At 36.5% G+C, this 9177-nt stretch overlaps 1 protein-coding gene across 3 annotated transcripts in view; it reads left to right on the forward strand.

Annotated features, from left to right (window-relative positions):
• Window positions 1-208: 208 nt before the first annotated feature.
• The window catches only part of cilp (cartilage intermediate layer protein, nucleotide pyrophosphohydrolase), a 44686-nt gene continuing 35717 nt past the window's right edge, over window positions 209-9177 (forward strand). Inside the window, exons 1-2 of one of the 3 annotated variants that reach the window (XM_084716239.1) lie at window positions 209-440; window positions 3943-4056. The gene's annotated coding sequence lies outside the window, so the exon portion shown is untranslated. The other 2 variants (XM_084716241.1, XM_084716240.1) reach the window with 2 other exon arrangements.

Here is a 9177-nt window from a genome sequence, read left to right on the forward strand (position 1 = left end):
ATACTATTGTTCAACAGATAAATTAACATTTGAAACCCAACAAGTATTCACCTTAAAAATATGTTTAAATGTATGATGTGTGATTGAACTGATAAAGTTTGAATGGCCACTGAGGAAGCAGTATTTCATTTCAGTAAAGCTTCACAGGATAACTCTGAGGATACTTCATACAGCTCAGGCTCTGTACTCTGTTGTTTTTGGCTGGAACTGTTTTGCAGTCTGCAACAGTTTTCCTCATTATGCAACACAGACATCCTGTACAGTATAAATATTGTTCTTTGATGCCATGATGATGATGATGAGCTCTGTCACTCCTGTGTCCTTTTTCATTTTCTCTCGCTGATGTTGCAGGTGAGACTGTGGCCGGACGAGGAGAAAACATTCTTTTAAAATAAAATGTTGGACAGCAGCATCAGCCAGTAGCCTCCTTCCCTCCAGCTGTGAGACTGCTTAATTTATCCTGAGCACTACACAATGTAAAATAGTCTGTTTTGTTTTTATCTATTCAACCAATTTACTGCATATAAATTTAACAGTTTTTTTTTTTTGAGTAGTCAAAGGGGCACTGCATCTTATCTATTCTATAAAAACCTGTGAATGAGAAAGTTTAATTTGTACCAGTTTGATCAAGTACACTGGGCGGTTCATTATATTTATTACATGCAAAGGAATGAAAAACAAAAGCTTTGGAAGTTTTTAGTCATACATGATATACCCACACAAGCTACAGCCGTCCCAGCTGTGAGGCTTTGCACAGTACTGCTCTGAGCTAAATGCTAACACCATGCTAACATGCTCAAAATTACACCTGTGTTATATCAGCATGTGAACATTGTTATATTTACCGTGACATTTTTCTGTCGCCATCATCTTTATCATATTAGCATGATAACTTTTTCTAATAAAACAAAGTAGTGATCTCGTCTCAGAGAAATTACTTTTATATTCAGTAACTAATTTGCAACAGCAAATATGTTTCAAGGAAGACATAATGCTGACAGAAATACATTCTCTATTGGCATAATGAAGAAAGTTGACACTGAACGAATCAGTAAAATGTTCAGAGACAACATATTTCATTTGTTTTCCACCAAAACAGGCAATCTTGCGATACACTTTCCAATCACTTATTAGAGCATTATTCCAAAGTAAGCAGTAATATTTAACTGAAATTTCAGTTTTTCCCCAACATTAAGCAAAGTGCTTTTATTGTCATAACCAACCCAGAATCATGATATTTCCTCCTCTTAACCAAAGTGCTTTTGTCTCTGGAGTATGCAAAACCCAGTCTGTGGTGTTGAAGTCCTCTATTTTGCATCTGTTGTCACCACATTGTAATCACGAAAAAAAAAAAAATTGAATTATACAAATATACTTTATATACTGTGGCAGATGACAATGTCATTAGTTTTGCAGGTATTTGGTCCTAAACCAAGTTATTGAACAAACTGAAAATGTGACATGATGGTGGTGAAAGAGGAAAAAGTCAGGGGACCACCAAAGTTATTAGGGTACATTATCTGGGTGTCATATATATTGAATTGCATGATAATCCATCCAGTAGTTGTTGAGATGTGTTAGTCAGGACCAGCGTGTTGGATTGACCTATGGACCAACGCTGTCCTCCTTAGAGCCATGTCAGTAGCATGACATATGTCTAAAATTCTTATTGACAGCAAATGAGACAAAAACAAAATCTCATCCATGCTGGAACAGATTTGGTTTTCCCATCATTTGACCAATGGGATGCAGCCAAGGAGGCGTCTTTCTTGCAGAGCAGCACAGAAGGCTGAAACAGTCTGATATTTTATTTCACATATATCAAGAGGGAGATGTCAATTAATGCAGGAGGTAAATCAGACACTGGGGTGGACGTACTGTACAGCTGCGTTCAGTGAGTCAGATTTTTGATATTTTTCCTCAGAGCTTTCACAGGGAGAATCTTTTGTGCCTGAATATCAGAAGAACTTTCTGCTGCTGTGTGAGTCATTTGATTGGGGAATAGTTCATTGTGCAAACATCTTCCGCTCTTCTCCCGTTAAGTTCCAACTGAATCAGTCCAGCATTTAAACGACTTGAAGCTCATGAAAAGTCATGATCTTCTCCGTTTCTTCCAGCTGTTGAGTTTCCTGTCTTTTATCTTGGGACAGAAAGCATGAATAAATGATTATCTTCACATAAACGTTCTCCTTCATGATCTGGATCAAAGCATGTAATTCATCCTAGTGTTATTCCATATGAATTTTATCCCTTTGTATGGAAAAATAAATCCAGTGTCCTTGATCGGCTAAGCTATAATCATTAGTCTTCATCTCAAAGATATTTCAAGGTGATTAGCATTAAGCTTTATCTAGCAATTTTAAATCATAAGATATTTTTCTTACTGTCAGAAACACCCATTGAAAAGACAAAAACCAACGTATTAGTTTCTCTGTCGCCACTTTTCAGACCCAAGCACGTTTGTTCCCTCTGAGAATGTAAATCTCCTACAAACACAACAGAAATAAATATTTTTATTATTTTAAAAAGGTTAAGTTCCTTATTTTCTATTGAATATTACTGAAACAGGAGGAAATAAATAAATGATGCATGTGTTGGGGACTATTTTCAGGTGCAGATTTGATTCATTAGCAGGTCTTTACACCAGGAGGGTAGTCATTGTTTTACCTTCATTAGATGCTGGCTGACACACAAACAGTTTGAACAAACAGAGAGGAGTACCAGCAAAATGTATTTTAGCCACTTCATAAAATAGTCCCCTGAAAAAAATCGCCATCAGCTTTAGCATACACTATGTTTAGAATATCTTCACCACTTCACTTTGCAGTTAGACAACAAATATAAGCTCAATTTTGCTCAACCAGATTCCTTAAGGAAAACCAGTAATGTTACTGCACAGAACACAGGAGTTGTTGGTCTGCTACGATCAGCTGTTTTGCTTGTTGATTGTGTGAGTTCTGTGTTTTAAAAGGTTAGTTCAGATTCACAGAAGTCACATGACAACACTGATTTCACAGATGGAGTTTGTTTGATTTGGAGAGAGTGCTATTTTGCTCAGAAAGCAGATGTTTCCCATTGGAAAAGGCTGTCTGACAGCAAGGTGAAGTGGTGAAAATACTGTAAATAAAGCATACACGCTAAAATTATATTGATTTTATGTAGGTGTTCCATTTTTAGGTGGCCAAAATATGTTTTGCTGCTGATTCTGCCCACAGTTAAGCATTGTTTAGCACTTACTCCTTTCTGCTTCTCCAAACTTGCCAACTGCCATCAACTGTAGGTAATATACAGATTGTGGATAAGTATCTCATGCAACTTCACACAAAATAAAACTGAACTGTCCCTTTAAGAAGGAGAGAAAGAGAGAAATGAGCTAACTGAGCCAGCTGATTGCCTGTAATCAGTCACCTGATCTTTTCCTGTCAGTACACCTGCTTCTCATTCTCCATAATCACCCATTCGGCATATTTACCTGTCCTCCACCACTAGTCCTCAGTCACACTTGAGTCTTTTTTCTGCCTCCCTGCTCTCTTTGTGGATTTGTTTGCCACTGGTGCTGCTGCTCGCCATGTCACTGATCTCTGCCTTGACTCAAGCAAACCCATTTTATTTCTACAGCTCTGTTGTTGAGTCTTGCTTTTGAGTTCAAACGTCACCTCCAGAAACACTGAAATACAAAAACAGACGAGAAAGTAAAACAAGCAGCTACATCACTGAGTTACTTGCAGAGTAGCAGCTGTGGGGAAAATTTGGGATTTGTGAAACTTGATCAAATGGATCTGTCTTCAGCTTACAAATGGTACGTGATGTTAAGATGACATTCACTCAACTAACACTTTGTTTTTCAGTCATGAAACCGATGTGATTTAAGGCACCTTTATGAAGATTTAGCTCGAGTAGAATGAATGTAGAAGAGTGAATTTTATGTTTTTCTTCCCCTAGAGCCAAATATCCTCCTCCACCAGGCCTTTAGTGCCGGGGTCTCCAGAGGTCTCCAGACTACGGTCCAGGAGGAAAATGGACGACCTCGTGGAACACATATCATCCGTCTTCCAGGTCAGCCCCACATGTTTCTAATCTAGCCCTTAATTCTGCATGTCTTCATGCTTTACTGAGCTGGAGCCGGCCAGAAAACATGAAGGAGCTGCTGTAACCTTTACATGTGCTTGTTATAATGTGTCAGCAGAAAAACACATGTCCTCTCTCTCTGCTTGAATCAGGGTTAACGTACAGTATCTTTACAGTCGTGTAGGCGGAAATAGGTTTGCACTTTAGATGTGTGGTAATGATAATGGTTTGGTTTTAGAGCATGCAGGTATTCACTCTGCTTTTCTCTGTGAATGAGAATCCTTAAGTTGATCATCAGAAATATCTTAAGCAGTGTTATGATTTGTTTTTCTTTTGTTTTACCAATCAGTAATTGGCTTTCTCCATCCCAAAACACAGCCACAAGTGTGTCATTAGTGGGTCACAAGTGTTTAAAAGCAGCACGGAACAGATTTCACAATCACCTAATTGTGATTTATCATCTCAGTCTTCACCTCCACGTAACTTCAGGTTTTCAAATGAATCGTGACCAAATTAATTAAACATGCCTGTGAATATTCTCATTCATCCAGGTCATAGTTATCTTAAGGGATTAAATCGATCGCAACTGGACTGGTAAAATTGTCTTAGAAGACGTTTCGCCTCTCATCCGAGCAGGCTTCATCAGTTCTGATGAAGCCTGCTCGGATGAGAGGCGAAACGTCTTCTAAGACAATTTTACCAGTCCAGTTGCGATCGATTTAATCCCTTAAGACAAATTAATTAAAGTTTTGGAACACGTAAAGCACCTTTAATCAGAAATGTTTTGCCAGAATCTGCAGCTCCCCTCGGCTTTACAAAGCTTGAGTGAGTTTAAGCTCATTATTTAGCTATCCCGCTTCAGTTCCACTGTTGTGGTTCAGTCTCACTGCTCTCATAGCATATTTTTCAGCGACAACAGCTATTTTCAGGAAGAAAAAAAAAAGAAAACCCTCACTGCACACTACCTGCTCAGCATCAAACAGTTGATGCGTGATGGAGCATTTAGCAACTTAAGAGCCGGATATTTTTCTCAGGAGCTGGTGGAGAAACCAGAACAAAACTAGAGTGAATACTAGGCTTATATTCAGCAGATAGTGAGAAACATAATTCAAAATTAATTATTATGTTTTCTCCATAACTGCTGGATGTGCAAATAAGCAACTGCTTGCTATCGTGTTCATCATATTGACTTAAAAGGTGATGATGTCATTGTTGTGTTCACACCTGCTGCCCGCCGCCCCCAAGTGACCACAATCATCAGTTATGGTTAGGTTTAAGGTTAAATGTATTCTTGTTGAGATTTATTTTGTTAAATAACTTTTATTGTTGTTTTTTGGATTGAGGGACATGGATTGGATTGAAAGAATGTTAATGACTTATGCGATGTTTTTTACTTTGTACATTACATGTGGCAGTTGTTTAGCTTGTCCTGTCAGAGTCCTCTCCTTTTTCTTATGCTTTTACTTGCACCCACTACCTAAAATTATTTATAATGCACCAACTGGATTATAGTGAATATAAATACTGAATATATAACATGTACTTGCAGAAGGCTTTCACAGGCATCTCTTATGTTTAATTCAAATCCATGCAGCCTTCTGGTGAACGTGTTTAGGTCCAACAGTTGTTCTAACATCAATAAAAAAAAAAAAAAAAACGTGTTTAACTTGAAACAATTTAATCATCAGATGTTAAAGAACAGTCTGTTTGTGTTGCAGACTTCCTCTGTCGTTTATCTAGTCTTACTTAAATAAGCACCTTACTTCCAGACACAATCTTTAATCTCAAGTAACATTTCCTCCATTGAGGCACAGACAACCAATTTTATTTTATTGGTTTTGGCGGTGAGTAATGCAGCCCACACTAATAACATGATCATTTGGTCTGCCATGTTTAATAATTAAGTATTACTTTGATCCAGAGCGCTCGCTGTAAATCGATGATACAAGTTTTACACTACGCTTAAAACAAAAATAATAAGAAAACATAAAATGTCTTGCTATTAAGTGAAAATGTTGGCTCTCTGTAGGTTAAAGGGTAGTTGGCATTGGCTAACATGTTTTAGAGCCGATTAGCTGATTAATCGAATAGTAACTTGACAAGGCAACTATTTTGCTGATGATGTAATCGTTAGTTATTCAACAAGTTAAAATGCCAAACTTTCTTTGACTGCTGCTCCTCTGATGTGGAATGATGATTTGCTGCTTTTCTGTATTTTCACATCATAGTAAATTAGACATATTCATGGTTTTGACTGTTGCTCAGACGAAACCGAAAATCTGAAGATGTCAGTGTGGGCTCTGGGAAATTATCCTAGGAGAGTTACTTGGTTCCTGTAGATGCTCATCTTCTGCCTGCAAGCCATGAAGTGATCATGATTTAATGATAATCAATGATGTAACTATATTGTAAGAGCTGGGAGATAAAATCCGCAGTATTCTTTGCAAAAATATATTCCAAAGTTTAGTTGAAACTTGTATGATAACATAGACTTTAGAAGATAATCACTTGATTTTCCGAAGCCTTACATGAGCTTTAGCTGAAATTCTCAATGCATTTTTACACAGAACAAGAACTGTGAATTTTTTGTCTAATAATTATTTCAGTGTACAAATGAGCATGTGAGTATTGTTTCAAGACAGACTTGCCAGTAGAGCTGATCCAAAAATGCCTGCAGCATTTCAGCAAATTAAAGACTCTTGTAGCTGAGAGAAAGATTGAGCTTCATGAAATGTTTCTCCAGAGCAGACCAGGACAGAGAGGAGGCAGAGGTTAGACAGAGAGCAGTGGAGGGGGGGTGTTAGTGTTGGTCTCTTTAATGACTCTACCAGTGAAAGTATGCAGAGCAACTTCTGCTACTGTCATTAGGGGCCCAGCATCACATGGAGGGAAAGAGCCCCGTCCACTTCCCTTAGGTCAGATTCGAGGAAACATTTAGAAATCAACACATTTGACTTTTGGCGAAGGAGGACGTCATTTTCAGTGAACAAGAATTGCACCTCTGATGAACACAAGCAGAGAACTTTTACCAACACGAGGTTGTCACATTGAGGATGAAATTGTTTCGGATCACCGAGAGCCCCAAGAGAAAAACCTTAAGAGCTACATCCCAGTGCTACCAGATTGTTGCCAAGATTAGACTGAAAGCAGCTCCATTCATCAGATACTGAACACAGCAAACTGACACTTTCAGGTTTGGTTGCACCAGTTGTGATGTTGAACATAAATACTGTTAATCTTCAGTTGAATGCAGCGGTACATGAAGTACCTTTTATTTAAAGTTACTACAAGGAACTTAAATATTTTAAACACAGGTTTGTTTCATCTGATTTCAAGAATCCGACCTGGTGGCAGCCATTCAGGATAAATATTAGGGTTGGACGAAAAAATATCTAATTGCAGTTATTTTGGCTGATGTTGCAGTTGTGATACGATTTGTGATATGAGATCAAATGCTAACCTTTAAGTTTTGATAGTTTCATGCAACTTATTTACTAATTTAATAGTGGATACTTGTTAAAATGCAGCTGTTGCCCTGAGGCAACAACGTGCCATCATGGAAAGTTGCAATGTTGCCTGCAACAGTGAACCATTATGGAATCACTATAGCAAACACAACACTGACCACTGGCCTATTTGGGTGGAGAAAAAGGGCAGATGCAGATACCCTGGATGTAAGGGTAGAGTGAAATCACAGTGCACAAAATGTGTCACCTGCCTGTGCTTCACTCCTGAAAAAAACTGCTTCATGGAGTTCCATAAGCACTGAGCAGCAACACCACAAGTGATGGCAACACATGTCAGGAAAGACACACACACAAAACATGTACTGAAATGAAGCAGTGATGATAAAACACTTGAATTTGTTGTTTTTGTTTTTCAAATGGTTATGGTAATGGTTATCTTTGTTGATTTAAGTAGTTTAAAGTTTTATACTTTACACATTTATTTCAATTGGTTGTTCCTAAATAGTACAATGTTGCCTACAGGCAACATTTAGCCAAGAAACTTTTTAAATTCTTTTTAAAATTATTTTTAATTTAAAATTTAAAATGAATTGTCATACATATGACCATGCATACATACATACATACATACATATGAGCATACATGCATACATACATACATACATACATATGACCATATATACATACATACATACATACATACTGTACATACATACATACATATGACCATACATACATATATATGACCATACATACATACATACATATATACATATATATATAAATTCTTTTTATAATTCTTTTTAATTTAAAATGAATTGTGACTTCTTGATGTTATTGAATATTACATACATACATACATACGTACATACATATGAGCATACATAAATATGACCATACATTCATACATATGGCCAAACATATGACCATGCATACAAACATACATACATATGACCACACATACATACATACATACATATGACCATACATACATACATACATACATACATACATACATACATACATACATACATATGACCATCCATACATACATACATACATACATCCATACATACATACATACATACATACATACATACATACTTATGACCATACATGCATACATATGACCATACATACATACATACATACATACATACATACATACATACATACATACATATGAGCATACATACATATGACCATGCATACATTCATATGACCATACATACATACACACATACATACATACATATGGTCATACATATGACCATGCATACATACATACATACATATGAGCATACATGCATACATACATACATACATATGACCATGCATACATACATACATGTGACCATACATACATACACACATACATACATACATACATACATATGAGCATACATACATACATACATACATACATGCATACATACATACATACATACATATGACCATGCATAGATACATATGAGCATACATACATACATACATATGAGCATACATACATACATACATACATACATACATACATACATACATATATACATATATATATAAATTATTTTTATAATTCTTTTAAATTTAAAATTTAAAATGAATTGTGACTTCTTTATGTTATTGAATATTTTTGCATATGTTT

This window comes from Lutjanus erythropterus, chromosome 1 (genome assembly GCF_056507025.1).
Source record: "Lutjanus erythropterus isolate fLutEry1 chromosome 1, fLutEry1.hap2, whole genome shotgun sequence".
Taxonomy (NCBI): Eukaryota; Metazoa; Chordata; class Actinopteri; order Lutjaniformes; family Lutjanidae; genus Lutjanus; species Lutjanus erythropterus.